Raw genomic sequence first — 17,934 nt, 5'->3', positions numbered from 1 at the left:
TTTTACCCCGGTAAAAACTTGGAGTCATTCTTGACCTCTTTCAGGCCCTTCATCCAACCCATCAGCAAATCCTGCATGTCTTAGGCAAACTGTCTTCTGAATCCAGCCCTTCTCCCGGCCTCCACCAATACCACCCTGATTTGGCCTCCATTCACCCCTCTGGCCTCTTCTCTTGCCTCCTTAGGAATTTTTTCTCCCCGTAAGGTAATTAGATCAAGCCATATTTTAGTTCAAAGTCCTCTAGTGGCTTTCCATCAAACTTATAAAAATCTTATGCCCCTACCATGGCCTTCAAAGCCCTGTGTGATCTGGCCTTCTGTTTCCCCTGTAACTTCACTTCCTGTCACACCTACCTCTCAGTGTGCACCAGCCAAACTGGCCTGGCATGTTCCCACTTTTGTACTGTCTAATTTCACAGACTCTCTTATTCTCATAGCTTGCTCTTCAAAGTATTGCTAGACTAAAATAATAGGAATATAGCATGTGCTCAATAAATACTTTCTGAATGAATGTGTGACTGAAAGGCCTCCTGGATCTTTCCATCTCTTGCCATCTTATCCAACACTGCCAATTTGGAGGAAGCCGACTTATCAAAGGACCTGAAACTAAACTTCCATACCTTGGAAGGTCCCATTACAACTGTTGAGGGCCACAGCCCAGTCGGGATGACGCATGGCATTTTTGCCAGAAGTAGTGGTTGATGACTTTTGAGTTTTCGTGGAGTTCCCGTTGAGTTCCGGGGGATTCCTGAAGAGTTCGAGTTGGTTGGTGAAGTTCCGGTGGTGGGAGTTCCGGTTGATGTGTGGTGTGTTCCTGGAGGAGCCGCGTAGGTGGCGTTCGGGAGAGTTCCCGGGGAGTGTGCTGGTGGAGTTTGGAAATAAAGTTTGTTCCTGCTTGAGTGGCTCATGGTTTGTGCCCAGCCAGACTGCAGCATACAACAGCTCTGGGCATAGATGTTCCCAATAACTTTTTCAAATGAGGTCCAATGCCAGAACTTTATTTTTCTCTCTCAAGGTGCACTGCTTTGCACTTTTTACCCTATCAATTTGGCTTGGGTATTGTATGGTGGTCATATACTTATGACCATCATGGGTCAAAATTTGTTGGGCTGGGGATGTGGCTCAAGCGGTAGCAGGCTCGCCTAGCATGCATGCGGCCCGGGTTCGATTCTCAGCACCATATACAAACAAAGATGTTGTGTCTGCCAATAACTAAAAAATAAATATTAAAATTCTCTCTCTCTTTCTCTCTCTCCCTCTCTCTTTAAAAAAAAAAATTGTCCTTCCCAACAATCCTAGCTAGTGCACAGCTGGTTGTTCAATGAGCCAGTTTATTCAGTAGAATTTCCATTGTGTAACTGGCCTGAGCCTTAGGGTCTCTTTTAAATGTCTGTGAAGTCATTTGAATCCCTTTAATTCCTTGGATTCCTTAACTGCCTCCTCCTGGGTCTCTTTCTCCCAGTCTTGGGATTTGGGGAAAGTTCCATGGCTTCTTAGTTCCTTCTTGTGTGAAATTGGGATAATGTAGCAGTTCCTCCCACACTTACCACCAGGATAAAGTGACGTGATGCTGGTGAAGTGCTGACCACTGGGTCTGGCACGTAGAAGGTGCTCAATAAATGCTTTATTATCCCCCCACCATCGTCCTTGTTTCTAGTGGCATCCTTCCCTGCTCAGTAATTATTAACTTCCAGTTGACTTTAAGTGAAAGCCTAGTCTCTCCACCTGCACGGCCTGGGCCCTGGCAGGTGTACCCCCTCCAGGCCTGGGTTGACAAGCTCTCTTCTTGCTTCTCCCTAGGATTTGGGCAAACTTCATCTATTTTCTAACTCTATCTGACACTTACAGTTCTTTAAACATTCCATTCTACCCCATTTTTTTCATGCCCCCTGCCTTTATTTTGTTTTTAGCATTTAATCCATTCATCTATTTTCTGAAATATGTCAGACCTCTTCTTTCACCACCAAGTTTTGGAACTAATTAATACTTTTCATTTATTTTTAAAAAAGTTTCTACCAAAGTATAGCATAGAGTAAGGTGCACTAACCTCATGTGTGCAGCTCTGTGCACATTTGGGGATGATGACACCCGTGAAATCACCAGCCAGGTCAAGATGAAGGACATTTCCAGTAAGACCTGAAGGTGCTCTCAGCCGTGCTGTTCCTCAGTACCACTCTCCCAACTTCTCCTATACTTCAGCTTTTGTGTTTGGTTTTTTTCACTCCATATGAGGTCTTTGAGATCCTTCCTTTTTGCCACTTGTAGCAATGATTTCTTTATTGCTTTGAGTGTACCATTGTGTGGATGTGTAACAACTTACCCACCTTGCTATTGATGAATCTTTGGATGGTCTCAGTTTGGGACTATTGCAGTGAACTGTCATGGATGTTCTTAAAGAGTCTTGGTGGGATGTCTACACTTTTTCCTTTTGAGGCTAGGTCCAAGAGTTCAGCTGTTGAGTTGTAGGATGGGCATATGTTCAGCCTGAGTAGGGACTGCCGAAGTTTTCCAAGTTTTTCAAATTGTACTCCCACCAGTAATGTCTGAGAGTTCTGGTGGCTCCACATCCTGTAGTAATTGGTGATGCCACTCATCTAATTGTACCCTCTGATTGATGTGCAATGACATCTCTTGAATTAATTTGTATTTCTCTGGTGAATAATGATGGTGAATGCCTTTTTTATATACCATGTAACCACTTGGTGTTCTGTGGTTGGTGATAGGAGGTTATTCAAGTTTTGTCACTACTGCTGCTTTTTTGTGGAGCTGGGGTTCCAACTCAGGGCTTCACTCATGCTAAGCAAGTGCTCTATCCCTGAGCCACACCCCCAGCCCCATTATTTTAAATTAATTTGCAAGGGGTTTTTCAGTATATGAATGTAAAGATGAATTTCTGCCTCTAGTTCATAGTTTGCCTTTTTACTTTTAAGTGGTCTCTTTTAGGAACAGAAATTCTTAATTCTAATGAAGTTCAATTTATCAGTCTTTTCTTTGGTGGCTGGTGCGTTCATATGATGTTTAAGAAATCCTGTGATCAAGATATCCTCCTATGCTTTCTTCTAGAAGCTTTTCCTGTTTTCCCATTTACACTCGGGTCTGTGATCCAACTCAGATGTATGCATTTTCTTAAATCTAGCTCAAAATTCAGTATTTCAGAGACCATGGTCCTAAATGTGAAATCCACTCATGCTTTTAACTACTTATTCATTCAGTAAAAATTTTAAGCACCTACCAATGCCAGGTACTGTGGGAGCCCACAAGCAATTAGGGTTGAAGTTAAACTTAAGGAACTAATTGGCTTCTAGGGGAGGAAGTGGAACTTGTACATGAATGGTTTGTAGAGAGTTGTAATTTAGTTGGAAAACATGATGAAGACACTGGTTCCAACACACTGTCGGAGTCATCTCCTCTTTGCACACAGGTAAGTAGATCACACTCCTGCTCTGAGCCTGCCTTTAACATCCTTCATTAGTCCCCATATCCTCCAGGTAGAAAGTCCAAGTCCTGTGTCTGGCCTTTCAGGTGTCCCACTACCCTGTCTGCTCCTCCTTTCCTCATCTTCTAGACCCCACTCTCCTCATGCCAAACCCTCACTCCAACCCCTGAACTCCTGAACACCAGGGGCCACGTCCTGCTGACTCTGTGTACCTGCTTTGCCCTCCTGCCCCAACGCCTCCTCCCATGCCTTGGGGCCTGCAGAGCTCCTCTTTGCCTCTCCGGCCTCACCTCTGTAACGCCCTCCTGCATGGCTCCTTTTTGTCTCATTGCACCTTGAAATCTACCTTTGGGGTCAGAGGTCCAGACTGAAATCCTGCCTCTGCGCCTTTCCAGCTCTCTGGCCTGGGCATAAGGCTTAAACTGCCTGAGCCGCAGGCTTCTCACTGGGAACAACTGGTCTCTGCTTCAGATAGTTTTGTGCAGGATGAATGGAATCATCCAGGTGCAGTTGTGTGCCACAGAGTCTGGCATGTGGTACACGTTTAGTAAATGTTAGCTTCAAAAACTACAGTCATACCCATCCCACCAGTGACCTTTATCTGTTAACATTGGTCCTTTCCCCAGACTGGGAGTTTCTTGAAATCTACAGTAGCCACTTCCACTAGTGCCCTGCTGGGAAGTTCCGACCAGGGCCCATTCCCTGTGCAGGGAGCTCTGTGTCTCTCACCCCATCTTTGTAACCACCTGCAGGGCAAGTGTGAGGCTCTCCATGTTATGGTCTAAAAACTCAGGCTCAGAGAGGCAAAGTGGTCCCTTGCTAATGTCCTCAGGGAATTAGTGGAGGAACAGGGTTTTGAGTCCTTGCTTCTTTGCAGAATTGGTAGGCCATCATGTGTCACTACCTCTCTATAAATCCCAGGCCCTACATGGTGAGCTTGGTAAACATTTGCTAAAGGGAATTGAATTGGAGTGACATAGAACCTACCCAAATGTGTCGCAAAGGAGCATGGGTTTATTTGGGCAGCTGAAGTTCCGAATGTGACCCTAAAAGTCCGATCAATCAGAAACTGAGATGTGGCACAGCAGATAGCATCTGGGCAGGCAACTGTTTTCAACTTTTTCTTCTTGGGAAACAGTGGTTTCAACATCAATAATTTGCACTTGATGTCTCTGAGGCGTGCTCTTGAAGTGACACAATGCTGCCTTTCCAGGGGAACAGGTTGTCACTTTCCACAAAATTTGTCCTATTTAATGAAACTTTATGTTTTATGTCTAATGATCATATATTACTTTATCACAGTCCTAAACTATATTTAAAGTGCTGTGCAAAGAGTCTTGGGGAGATCTTCCTTGGGCTGATTCTGGAAGCCTGGCCTCTGCAGCCCTGTTGTAAGTGTCCGGAGGGCAGGGACCACATGGAACCCTCTGAATCTCCCGTGGCACTGGGCTTGGGCAGGCAGAAATTCAATAAGTCATTGCCAAGTTCATTATCTGTAAGCCTGTTTTATGCTGGGCACTGGGCTAGGCCTTGGGAGGGAGAAAGGAGGAATTGCATTCAGATCTTGCCTCTGGGAGCTTCTGAACTAACCCAGGAAAGAAGAAGGGTGTGAGTGGGGAGTGTGGTGGAGAACTACACTGGGGTGTACCCCTTCCTGAAGCACCACTCATCTCAAGATCAGGGGGAATGATTTGATATTAAAACAAACACTGGTTTGATAAGGAGCATGTTGTAATGTGCACCCATTTTTTTTAGCAGACTGTCCCCACTCTGTGGCTATCCTCTTCTCTGCCATCAGAATGTGGGGTGGGTGATATTGGCAAATGTTGCATGAGACAGAATCAGATCCTCAATCAAGCTCTCTCCACCACTTATGACTCATGTGACTTGGGTCACATGGCCTGAGCTCTCTGAACCTGTTTATTCATAATTGTTTATGAGGATTGGTGTTTTGTATAAAGCTTTTTAAAATGTACATGGCAGCTTTAATTCTTACTGTGAGAAAATGAATGTTCATGGGATGTGGATGGATGGATGCAGGGAGATGGGACAGTCTGGCACCGCATAGCAGAAGAGGCAGTTATTCCTTTTATCATGAATACTTTGCAATTCTATGTCATTTTGTGCCCACAAAGCACTTTGTGTCACACAAAAAATAAAGAAACTAGAGCTATCCCTGTTTCACCTGTGAGAAAAACTGAAACCTCAAGCAATGCCCAGGGTCTTGCAGAAATCGGGATTGGCCAGTCTGAGATTTGAACCAGTGCCTGGTTCAGCATCTTTAACAACAGCTCAGTGTTGGACAAGGCCCAGGGCACACCTTTCAAGCCACTGCCCTTCCTTTCCGAGCTGGAGACTAGCTGCCTCTGTCACAAGTCATAGAAGCACACAGCGCTCAGAGGTGGGCCCGTGCAGAAGTGCTTCTTCTGATGGCAGCTGTGCAGCCTCTTTCCTTGGGAACATTCACACACGGAAGTACACATGGAACCATGCAGCCCCCCTGCCCTTCCTCCTCAGGGATTCAAGACCTCGACAGCAAACCCTGAGCCTGAGCAGCCACAGACACCACAGCCTCATAACCTCCAGGCAGACCAGTGGAGACAGGATAACCCAACATAACCAGCCCTGGCCACTCCAACCAGGGACACCTTACCACTAGAACTCGGCAGTATTTTTAATTCCAAGAAGTTTGTCCTTCAATACATATTCAAACTCAAACCCTCTCTTTCCCTCTGAGACTTTTGCAAGTCTTGGTAGAGAAGAGAATTGAGGTCATCCGTGTTTTAGAGATCAAAGTTGCCAGTATGTTAATGGAATGGGGTGGAGACCGTGAACAGGAGAGTCCATAGATTGCCTACCATTGATTGGTTTCATAACAGGCAAGGACTCCATGAAAACCAAGATTGGCCACCACAGGTAAAGAAGCTCAAAGCTGAGAGGCTCAGTGAAGCCATTCAGTTCACATGTGTACACAAGTGTATTGAGCACCTACTGTGTGCTCACCATGGCCTATAGGATACATCTGAGACCACAATGGAGTAAAATCCTCACACCATGCAGTTCATATTCTAGTGAGGAAAACAGACAAATATTAATAAAGGTAATAAAAAAGTAAATTATATCATATATTAGAAGACAAAAAGCTACGGGGAAAAGGAAAACGGGCTCAGAGGCCCAGGAGTGTGAGTGGAGGAGGCAGCTTACAGTGTTACATTAGGGCCAAGAACCCCTCACTGAAGGGCAAGACCTGAAAGAGGGGACCACACACGCCCCACAGGAAGAGGCAGGAAGCTGCCAATGACAACATGCGGCATCCAGCCCTCACTGTGAGCTCGAATGCATGAGGAGCTCGGTGCTTGTGATCACCTGAACAATAGCCCCAAAGACATCTAGATCCCAACCACTGAAACCTGTGAATGTGGTCTTATATGGCAAAAGGGACTTTGCAGATGTGGTCCAGTTAGACATCTAGAGATTGGTGTGCCTATCCTGGATTAGCCAGTGAGGCCCTGTGGAATCACCAGTCCTTCTAAGACAGAGCCAGAGAGGGGACGGAAGCAGTGATGGAGAGCATGAAGCTACGCGGGGACAGATGCCAAGGACCAAGGAAGCCACAAAGCCGAATGGATTCTCCCCCAGAGATTCCAGGGGACGTGGCCCTGTAGACATGCCCTCCAGAACCATATGAGAGTCGGCTTGGGCTGTTGGGGGGCATTTGCCGAGGTGTTGCCAAGCTGTGATAATTTGCTACAGCACAGTAGGGCTACTGCTCATGTGAAGAGCTTCAGTGGGGTGTTTGGCACAGTATGACCTGTCAACAGCCGTAAGCTGTTATTATTGCTGTTGTTTTCATAAGAAGGAGGCTTAGTCCCTGCCCACACCTGAGAGGATGCACAACAACGTGGACACTGCTGTCCCACCCACGTGAATTCCAAAGGCTACGTAAAGAGCCCTGAACTAGGCTGGGGCCTTTTGTCCAACCAAGTCCAACGAGAGACTGAAGACAAAATCAGGATGCCATGGTGGCCTCCAAGCTGCCCACGGTGAAAGGCACCCACCCCCTCTCCCGGCTTCTGGAATGGGATGGAATCTACTGGAACTTCTGGGACATGTGGATGCAGTTACATAAAGAAAACATTGGAGAATCCCACCAGAACGCATTGAGTTGAGCACAGATATGGTGAACATACCTGAATGTCACCAGGACCCAGGGACCAAGACAAGGAGTCACATAAATCTCCACGAGAGAGAGCCTTGCAAACCACCCCTGGACGGGGCTTCTGTCTTGGTTTCCTGGTCTTGAATCCAAACAGAGAGCTGCCCTACCACTGCTTCTTGTGGGTGAAGGAAACATCTTCTGGGAGATGGTGGTGGGAAAGGGGCTGTATGTATAAATTTTTTTCTACTTGGAAGATTTACTAATCCCAAAGGTGACTTTTGTGCTGGGACAAGTAGATAGCCATTTGCTAATGAAGGAATACAAATCCTTCCTCACACTTAATACAAAAATTAGCTCCAAATGGATCATAGACCTAAATGTAAGTGCCAGAACTATAAAACCCTTAGAAGAAAACCTAGGAACAATTCTTTGTGGTCATGGGGTAAACAAAAGCTCAAGTGATCAAAGAAAAACTAGATGAATTGCACTTCATCTAAATTAAAAGTCCCTCATACTTTGAAAGCACAAGCAATAAAGTGAAAAGACCACCACAGAAGAGGAGGAAATACTGAAAATCATAATTTGACAAGGGGCTGACGCCACGATTTATAAAGAACTCTTATAATTCAAAAATAAAAAGACAGTTAAAGAGGGCTGGGGATACAGCTCAGCTGGCAGAGTGCTTGCCTCGCATGCACAAGGCCCTGGGTTCAATCCTCAGCAACACACACACACACACACACACACACACATGCACACACAAAGACAGTTAAAGAACTGGAAAGGGTTTGAGTAGATAGTCCTCCAAAGAAGATGTATGGAGCACTAAGAAGCACATGGAAAGACCATTCACGTCATTAGTCATTAGGGAGGGACAATCCAAACCACCATGAGTTGCCACCGTGGCCCCCAAAAGGTAGATGCAAAAGGTGCTGGGGGACACAGGCGCAAGGAGACTCGCAGAGGCTGCCGGTGGGAGTGTACAATGCAGCTAGTCTGAAAAGCTGTTTTGAATTTTCTCACAATGGGAAGGAGCCACCATACAACCCAGACATTCCACTCCTAGGAATGTGCTCAAGAGAATTGAAAATACTTGTACATATAAAAACCTGCCCATGAATGTTCACAGCAGCATTATTCATGACAGCCCAAAGGAGGAAACAACTCAAATGTCCTCCAGCTGTGAGGGAGCGGATAGGTGAAGTTGGTGTAGTGGTACAGTGTGACTCAGCCACAAATAGTCATCAAGTAGGCATTCATTCGACCATAGATAAATCTCGAAAATATTATTGCAAGAACCCAGTCACAAAACCCCACGTTACATGATTCCATTTATATGAAAGGTCCAGACTAGACAATCCCAGAGGTAGAAAGTGGATTTGTGTTTGCCTAGGAACGGTGGCAAGAGGCGTGTGGAATGGGGAGGGACACTGACAGGGGTTTCTATGTGACGCAAACCTTCTCAAGCAGGTGGTAGTAATAGCTATGAAGTAGACCAGGTAGCCTCACCCAAAGACCCCCCACCATAATTAAGCTTCTCTTCATGTCAGAAAGATTTTTACAAAGAGTGTCAACAGGATTTCACAGGAGTTCTGCAGAGAGATCAATGAGGTTTGAAGCTTCCTTTTTCTTGTAAATGCCAGGTTTGCAGACAAAGCATGTGAAACCCCTATCTAGCCTAAGAATATGGGACAAGGAGTAACTGTCAAGTTCCCTCCCACTCTCACTGTCATGCAATTACCCCACTGAGTATAAATCTAAAAGAATTTCCAGACTTGGGGTTCAGAGATTTTTAGACATTAGCCTCCCTAGACCACTGTAGCTGAAATAAACCTGCTTCCTGAAAATTTCTCAGTTGTCCACCTCATCTGTCCTATATCATTTGACAACCCAGATGGGACAGAGGAGGGGAAGATGGCTTTTCTGCCTCTCTTGTCTCCAGGGTCTGGCTTCCTTGGAATGCTGGAGGACAATGCTTTTCATGATGCACCACAAGCAACTTTGCCTGTAGGTGGGGCAACTCACCTGGTGCCCCAGAGGGGCTGCCCCAAAGCATAACGGAACCCCCAGGAACAGGAACCAGGAATAGGCAACTTGGAGCACCGCCTGACTGAGCAGGTAGGACCCGTCCATCAATGGTATCCCACCTGACTTCCCCATAGAAGCCTAAGCCAGGGGGAGAGAGTCTTGATCAAATTTTGAGGGTTCCTGAGAAGGAGTTGGAGGTGAAAAGGACCTGAGGAGTCGCCCAAGTAGACTCTGTTTGGGTTCAGCGAGCAGAGGGGAAACCATGATTCCTCCTTTGGTCTTGGAATTTTTGGAATTGAGGCAGTATAGAAATTTTGCTCTGATCAGGTCTGTGTGAAAGTGGGTGAATGAGAAGCACCAGGGAAGGGTTCCCACCCAACCCGAGGGCCGAGGCGAGCACGGAGTCCCGATCTGCAGTTCCATGGCACCTCATACACTCTGAGGTGGATTCCCACCAACCAGCACCTAGATTGGGATTGATACTGACCCACAAAGCTAAGAGGACCCTAACTAAGTCCCCAAGAGGGGAACAGCTAGATATGGACAAAGCAAGGCTTGTCCTAAGTGTGGGACACAGATGCAGAGTGGAACATGGGAGGTACACAAAGTAAACTGAGTTGTTTGAAATGTAAGAAAACTTTAAGAAAGGTTTTAAAGTTTGACTATGGGGTGAAACTTACTCCACAAAGGTCACATACTCTCTGCAAATTAGAATGGCCAACATTTGAGGTGGGATGGCTACCAGAGGATCTTTAGACAAAAGTGTCATTAGTGAGGTCCTTTTAATAGTTATTGGAACCCCCTGGACACCCAGACCAATTCCCTTGCTGGCAAGAGATAGTATAGAAACTGCCTCCTTCCTTGAGAGCATGTTTAGAAGGACAGTCCAAGTTGATGAGTTGATATTAGCTCATACTATGGTGGCCTCTAAGACCCAATCTAAGGGAGATAAGGGTGGGGGGGGGACTTGACAAAGAGAAGAGAAAGGAAACCAGTTTTGTTCAGTGAGCCAGAAGAGAGCCCACCACCTTATGTGCCACTCTACCTGACTTTGCCAAGACCACCAAAACAACATTCTGCCCCTTTGTCCCCAGAGGCAACAGATTATGGCCCAGCTACCCCTTCCTTTTTGATGTCTTCAGTGCCAGAGGCTTCCCCAGAGCCAAAGACTCCCAAAGACTTGTCCCAAGACCAGAGCCATAACTCAGATGAGAGCCCTCCAAATGCCCTTACGAGAGACTAGAGGACCTGCCTGGTTTGACCTGGAGGGAAGCATCCAAGGGGAACTATGCATTTTTGTTGCCAGCCCTTCACCACCATTGATCTCTTAAACTTGAAAAATCATACTCCCTCCTACACGGAGAGGCCCCAGGCCATGATGACTTGATGTAATCCATTATCCAGACCCACTATCCCACTTGGGTTGACAGAGGAACACAGGTGACTGACCCAAGCAGCTCTAAAATGGCTAGAGAGGGGCTAGCACTTGCCTAGCATGTGTGAGGCACTGGGTTCAATTCTCAGCATGGCAGATAAATAAATAAAATGAAGGTCTGGGGGTGGGGGGCTGGGGTTGTGGTTCAGGGGTAAAGTGCTCACCTAGCACATGTAAGGCCCTGGGTTCGATCCTCAGCACCACATAAAAATAAATAAAATAAAGTTATTGTGTCCATCTATAATTAAAAAAAATATATATATATTTTAAAAATGAAGTTCTGTTAACAACTAAACACGAGGCAACATTCAAGCCTCTGCCCAGACCCAATTCACAGACATAGACCCGCTGGAATTCCAACAAAGAGGAAGACCTTCTAAAGATAAAAAGATATCAAGAGGCTGTCATTGGTGGTTTAAAAGAAAAGGGAAAAATGACCCCTAAATATGAACAAAATATCAGAAGTACTCCAAAAGCCTGGCAGAAGCCCCAGCCAGTTCTATGAACGACTATATGAGGCCTCTGACTCCACTCCCTTTGAGCCTAAGGCACCAGACAAGCAGCGGATGATCAACACAGCTTTGGTGGGACAAGTCCAGGGAGATGTTTGATGAAAACTCCAAAAACTAGAGGGCTTTACTGGGAAGAATGCCAGGGGGCTGACTGAAGTGGCCACCTTACTTTTCATCAACCGAGACCGAGAGGCTCGAAGAGAGACAGACCAGAAGACAAAGAAGAAGAGGGGTCTCCTTGCGGCTACCATCGTCGCAAACCCAGAAGTCACCAAACAGGGGTTCCACCAGGACAAAGTCGAGACAAATATCAAAATTGCGGCCAAATGCAGGTCCAAAGGAAGTTCTGGATGGAAGGACCACCTTATGTGCAAACAAGGCTGAGACTAAACCGATGTGCCTACTGCCATCTAGAGGGCCAATGGAAGAAAGAATGTCCCCAACTATAGACCAGGTGCCACAGGGCTTCGAAAACTCACCAACCATTTTCCGGGAGGCACTGGCTTCTGATTCGAGCCTTTTGCAGCAAACTCTGTGGATGCTGCCTCTGGTGTGGATCTCCCGGGTGTAGATGATCTGCTGCTGGCCAGGGCAACCTGATAGGACTGCACGGAGGGGACAGCTGCTTCTCACTCTCCTAGGTGAAACTGACTACAAAGTCCCAAAGAAGAGTCGAGGAAAAAAGTCAAGGGCCTCCACTTCTGTCTCAGAGACAAAGGCAACTGGGCCCTGAGGGGCTCTGAGTGGACAAGCAGTCTGCTCAGTTCTAGTCCCTTCTACCCATTGTTAGATCTGAGAGCTCCTGTGTGCTGCTGAATTCTGCCATATATTGATCCTCACTTTTCAGCCCTGGCCAAGTCCCTCCATGAGGCAACAAAGGGAAGAGAAACAGGAGCCTCTAGTGTGGGGACCAACACAACAAAAAGCCTTAGAAGACATTAAATAAGCACTCACCAGGGCACCTGGACGAGGACTCCCTGACCTCACAAATCCTTTCTTTCTGTATGTCCATGAATCATCTGGAATAGCTGTGGGAGTCCTGACTCAAGTGCTGGGGACATGGCACCGTCCAGTGGCCTATCTGTCTTTACAGCTGGACTTTGTGGCTCAAGGCTGGTCACCTTATCTATGAGCCCTTGCTGCTATGGCTCTCCTGTGGTGGAGGCTGACAAGCTGACTATGGGACAGGCCCTGACACTCTGTACTGGCACTGTTGCAGTTCAAAGGACAATATTGGCTAATTAATGTGAGGATGGTCAGATACCAGCGCATGTTATATGAAAATCCACATGTACCCTTTGAAGTCATCTGGACTGTAAACCAGATGCCTGTAACTCTGGTAACCACTGTTTAACCACTGTAAACTCTGCTGCCCATCAGGCCTGGGCAGCCTGATCACAACTTCATTGAGGTCATGGATAAGGTGTTCTCCAGTAGACTGGACCTGACAGACAAGCCCCTCAAGAACCCTGATGTGGAGACCTTCACAGATGGAAGCAGTTTCATAGAAGACAAAATATGTCTTGCTGGATATCCAGGGGTCACTCTAGACTCCACCACTGAGGCAAAGCCTCTGCCTCAGGGAACCTCAGCACAAAAGGCAGAACTTACTGCTCTGACCTGAGCATTCCAATCAGCAGCAGGAATCTATGTAGATACAGACTCAAAATGTCCCTTTATCACTCTTCATATTCCCAGGGACTTATATTAAAAAAGGGGCCAATTAACTCAGGAAGAAAAGTCATAAAATATGGACAGGAAATTCTTAATCTTCTAGATGTAGTATGGACACCCAGAAAAGTTGCAGTTATGTCTTGCTGGGACCACCAAAAGGGAAACACCATGGTTGCTCAGGGCAACCAAAGAACAGACAGAAGCAAGCCAAGCAACTTGACAAAACAAACCACAGCAACAACAAAACACTCAGTCTCAAACACTGCTCTTCTCCCTAGTCCTCTAATAAAACAGGAACCAAAATATTCCCAACAGGAAAGTAATCGGCTTAAGACTGGGAAAAAAAAAAAAAAAAAACAACCTACCTCCCAGGTAGATGGTGGAAGTTTTCGGATGGCTGAATACATCCCTGAGACTCTAACCCCTGTCTTCATCAGACAGTTCTACAGGGGAACACACATTGTCCGAATGGCACTTGAGACTACTCTGTGTCCGCATTTCTACATCCTCCGGCTCACGGCATTTCCCGGATGATATCTAAACAGTGTAAAACTTGTGCCCACAACAACCGTTGTCAAGGACCAAGACTTCCATCAGGAATCTAAACTACAGGAGGATCACCTCTTGAAGACCTGGAAGTCAACTTTACTGAACTAACTCACGGGGCATAAATAGCTTTTGTGTTTTGTAGTTAGAAGGAAACCTTTTTCTGGCTAGAAGGAAACCTTTCCAAACCACACTAAAAAGTCTCAAGAGGTAGTCAGGATGCTCTTCCAGGAAATTATTCCCAGATTTGACATTCCAATAATCTTTGGCTCAGTCAATGGACCAGCTTTTGTAACAGAAATGATACAATTATTGTCCAAGAATTTAAATATCATAAGAAAGTTGCATATTGCCTATAGGCCACAGAGTTCTGGTAAATTAGAAAGGATAAATAGGAGTTTAAAGGCTCACTTGGGTAAACTGTGTCAGGAAACTCACTTGCATTGGGATGAAAGCCTCCTATTGTGTTGTTAAAGATTAGATCCACTAAGAGGACTGGATTCTCTCCCTGTGAGATCATGTATGGAGGCCTCCTCCACTTATCAGGGGACTACAGGAAATAGGAAAATTAATATTAAGACAACAGCTTCAAGCTTTAGGAAATACCCTAAGACACTCAACCAATGGGTCAAAGAAAATTGGCCAGTAAGTTTGGCCATAGACGCATACTCCTTCAGGCCTGGAGATTCAGTCTGGGTCAAACAATGGAATGTTCAACCCTTAAAACCTTTTTGGAGGGGTCCTTTCACTGTTATTTTATCTACCCCAACTGTAGTAGAAGTTATAGAGATAGATCCCTAGATTCATTACACCAGGCTTAGTGGTACAGTATGACTCAGCCACAGTCATGAAGTAGCAATTCATGCGACACCATAGATGAACAATGAAAATATTATGCCAAGAACCCAGTCACAAAACCCCACGTTACACGATTCCATTTATATGAAAGGTCCAGACTAGGCAAACCCAGAGGTAGAAAGTGGATTCATGTTTGCCTAGGAATGGTGGCAAGAGGCATGTGGAATGGGGAGGGACACTGACAGGTTGGGGTTTCTTTGTGACAAAAATGTTCCCAAATAGGTAGTGGTAGCTGGGCGAGGAGGCATGTGCCTTTAATCCTAGCAGCTAGGGAGGCTGAGGCAAGAGGATCGCGAGTTCAAAGCCAGACTCAGCCAAAGCGAGGTGCTAAGTAACTCTGTGAGACCCCGTCTCTAAATAAAATACAAATTAGGACTGGGAATGTGGTTCAGTGGTGAGTGCCCCTGAGTTCAATCCCTGGTACCCAGCCACTCCCCCCAAAACAAGCAAAACTCAAATAGGTAGTGGTAATAGTCACTTAGCTCTCAATGTACTAAAACCATATAATTGATCTCAAAAACTCTATTATCCAAAATTGCTCTTAGCCCTTGGTTGTCCTTGAAGCTCCCAATGGAGCCTTCTCTTGGGTTCATGCCAATCCGTTTCTCACCCGAGCACAGATACATTGGGGTCTGCCTGAAATTCTGTGGCTCTGTCCCACCTTCTACCCACGGTTGGGGTTTCCCAAGTTTATCACCTTCTCGCTGACTCTGGGCCCGGAGCCCCACTACACCAGGCCACCTGCTGTCATCCTTGCCCGTGAGCTGGCCCCAGGCAGCATGGCTGCTCTCCGAAGGGCCCCTCGTCCCACTGGCTGGGCTGCTGTGCTGTGCTGGGCCGCTGTGCACTCTGCTGTGTGCCCTGGGGCAGCGGCGATGCTGGTTTTCCCCAGCCCTGTGCCAGCACACCCCGCCAAGTGAAGGACCCTGGGGACGTAAGCCTGAGAAAGAGCCTGGCGCTGCATGGAGCGCTGCAGGGAGGAAAGCCCCGAAGAAGGGTCTGGACTGCAGTTCTCTTACCTCAGATCCATTTGTTTCCATTACAGGGAAACGTGTTTCTCAGCCTCAGTCACCTTGGCCATTGGAGCTGCTAATATCCAAGAAAGCCTCCCTAGGCACAGTCCCTGTCTCCTTTGGTCTGTCAAGAAAACACCCCAAATCTTGCTCTTCCACTCTTCGGCTCAGAAATCCCAAGGTGGAAATCTAGTCAAGGAAAACAACAATAATCGCCCCTCCATACAGTGGGGCTGTGAACCCTAGAATTGAGGCAGAAGGTGACTCATCCTGGCATTGTTTATATAGTGAAAACTTGGAAACAACCGAGGTGTCTGACAGTGAATGGGGTGGTGGACATTACGCCACCAAGAATGTAACAACCTGGGAAATGCCCGCATCAGAGGTTAAGTGGAAAAGGCCGGTTACAAACTGGTGTGGAGTCTATAAACGGAACACCGACACACAGACTGCCTAGAACCACACCCCAGAAGGACATCAACAGCCTTCTCTGGGTGGTGGGTCTTGGGGTGAGTTTTCCGACTCTTTCTTTAACTTAGCAGGTGCTCTGCAGTGAACATTATGAGCTTTACAATCAGAGAGAAAACACTCCCCTAGGTCTCCCACTTTTCTCCACGGCTCTTTCTTGGGAAATTCACAGGACACCTGCTTTGTTCAGCCAGCCCACACCCACTCCAGGCCTCAGCTGCACCCTCTGCCTGCAGGGAGCAGCCCCCTGCAGAAGCTGCAGGAAGCCTTTCCTGATCACCAGCACCAACAAACCATGTCCCCAGCCTGCCCCAACATAGCCCCCCGCACCTCTCCTTGCTCCTGTGTCCAAGCAAATACCTGCCTCTTTGCTGGGGTTGGGCCCTGTCTGTTTCTGTACCTGGTCTGAACTTGCAGGAGGAAGCTGAAGTGTTGAGGCCACGTCTCATCATCGTTGGACACTGAGGATGATGGAGATGACTTTTTGGTCCGCACACCCTGATTCACCACAGGAAAGACTTCTCCTGACCATTTAAGAACCACCTGAACAATCTTTCATGGCTTAAGAAGCCATCAAAGGTGTTTACACTTATCCTGGGCCAGCAGTCTTTTGAAAGGAGTCAGTTCTGTGCAGGGAAGTGGCACTGCCTTTCTCCATAGAAAAGTCTTAATTGGGCTTCTCCAGAAATCCTCACCATGGCTGATTTTGGGATTGTCAGCAAAAGAGTCTCTGAAAAAGAGTTCAATGCAGATAAACTTCCTATTTTCGTGTTGCCCTGTTTTACTTGGCCACTGGCCTGGAAGATACCAGCACCCCAGGTGCTGGACACCCCCTTAAGAGTTTCTCACAAACATGTATCCAATATAGTAGTTTGTAGAAATGAACAAACAAGGCCTCTGGCCTTGAGCTGGGCTTCACAGAGATGTCTACATTTTTAAGATAAGTTACAAAGTGGGCTCCATGGTAACAGGGAGGAAAGAAAGGGGAGAAGAAGCTCTCCCCTTCTCAGGTGTTGTCCAGAACAGGGAAAGAAAAAGCTGCTTTTATGTGCACTTCTGCAGCCTGTGAACCTCTGAGCCCCTCCCCTTACATGCTGGGTATAAAACTCTGAAACTACCTAAAGTCGGGGTTCAGGGGATTGATTGATTGCAGCAAAAGCTGTGCCCTCTGAACCTGGCTGCAGCCAAATACAACTGTTTCCTGCTGTCTTCAGTGCCTTGTCTCGTCTGTCCCTACAACACCGGGAACAAGTGTGAACAAACACAGTAAATGTACCTCAAATATAATTTGAATTTTCATGAGTCAATTTGGCATCATATTAGGGAAACCTTTTGTGGAAAAGTTAGCAGGTCAGCAAGCCTGTGAGGGCCTCCTGTGTGTTCAATACGCAGGTCTCAGAGCACTTGGGAAATACCATGGCTTGATCAAAGCAGTAAACAAACCCAGAGTGATTTTTTTTCTTCAGAACTTCCTGGTCACCTTTACACCCACATGAAGTATGACATGGTAGACTTGGAGGATAAGACAGCCTGTTTGTGGTTCCCTCAGGAAAGGAGCACACAGCCTGCACCATCATGCTTGCAGAGGCTTGAGTTAACCCCCCTGGCCCCTGTGCGAAATGCAGTGCAGCCCAGGAGCCCTGCAAATCAAACACCCTGCCACCAACCTTGGGTGTTTTTGAAACTGAGAAAGGCAGATATGGTGCGTCAGCCTTCCTCATGACTCTGGTATCCACCTGTCCTCTTAAATAAGGTAAACAAACCACAGACATAGTTTTCTTCCCCGCAGAACTGCACCCTTTCTCA

At 46.7% G+C, this 17,934-nt stretch overlaps 1 protein-coding gene and 1 long non-coding RNA gene across 2 annotated transcripts in view; one reads left to right on the top strand and one right to left on the bottom strand.

The window, feature by feature from the left end:
• The window catches only part of Gan (gigaxonin), a 76,036-nt gene extending 69,097 nt beyond the window's left edge, over nt 1-6,939 (bottom strand). Inside the window, exon 1 of the mRNA XM_078032724.1 lies at nt 620-6,939. The gene's annotated coding sequence lies outside the window, so the exon portion shown is untranslated. The remainder of the gene's footprint in view (nt 1-619) is intronic.
• Nucleotides 6,940-9,420: 2,481 nt separating this feature from the next.
• On the top strand, nt 9,421-17,341 carry LOC144370927 (uncharacterized). Its single transcript, XR_013431047.1, has 2 exons — nt 9,421-9,712; nt 15,693-17,341. It is a non-coding gene; the product is annotated as an uncharacterized LOC144370927 (long non-coding RNA).
• Nucleotides 17,342-17,934: the final 593 nt, after the last annotated feature.

Source organism: Ictidomys tridecemlineatus, chromosome 15 (assembly GCF_052094955.1).
Source record: "Ictidomys tridecemlineatus isolate mIctTri1 chromosome 15, mIctTri1.hap1, whole genome shotgun sequence".
Classification (NCBI taxonomy): domain Eukaryota; kingdom Metazoa; phylum Chordata; class Mammalia; order Rodentia; family Sciuridae; genus Ictidomys; species Ictidomys tridecemlineatus.
This window is presented reverse-complemented; position numbering and strand designations above follow the sequence as displayed.